Here is a 211-nt window from a genome sequence, read left to right as displayed (position 1 = left end):
GCTGCTGCTGGTTGTGCTGCTGCTGCTGCTGCTGCTGCTGGTTGTGCTGCTGCTGCTGCTGCTGCTGCTGTTTGTGCTGCTGCTGCTGTTTTATTGGGACTTATGGAGGCTCTGAAGCTAATATAAAAAAGGGTTTGTCTTTGTCTTTTATTTGTTTTATTTGTCTTTGTCTTTGTCTTTGTTTTCCTTGTCTTTGTTGTTGTTGTGCTGC

Source organism: Eimeria mitis, genomic scaffold, assembly GCF_000499745.2.
Source record: "Eimeria mitis Houghton genomic scaffold, Emh_scaff3440, whole genome shotgun sequence".
Classification (NCBI taxonomy): Eukaryota; Apicomplexa; class Conoidasida; order Eucoccidiorida; family Eimeriidae; genus Eimeria; species Eimeria mitis.
The sequence above is the reverse complement of the archived record's forward strand: the minus strand, read 5'-3'. Positions refer to the sequence as shown.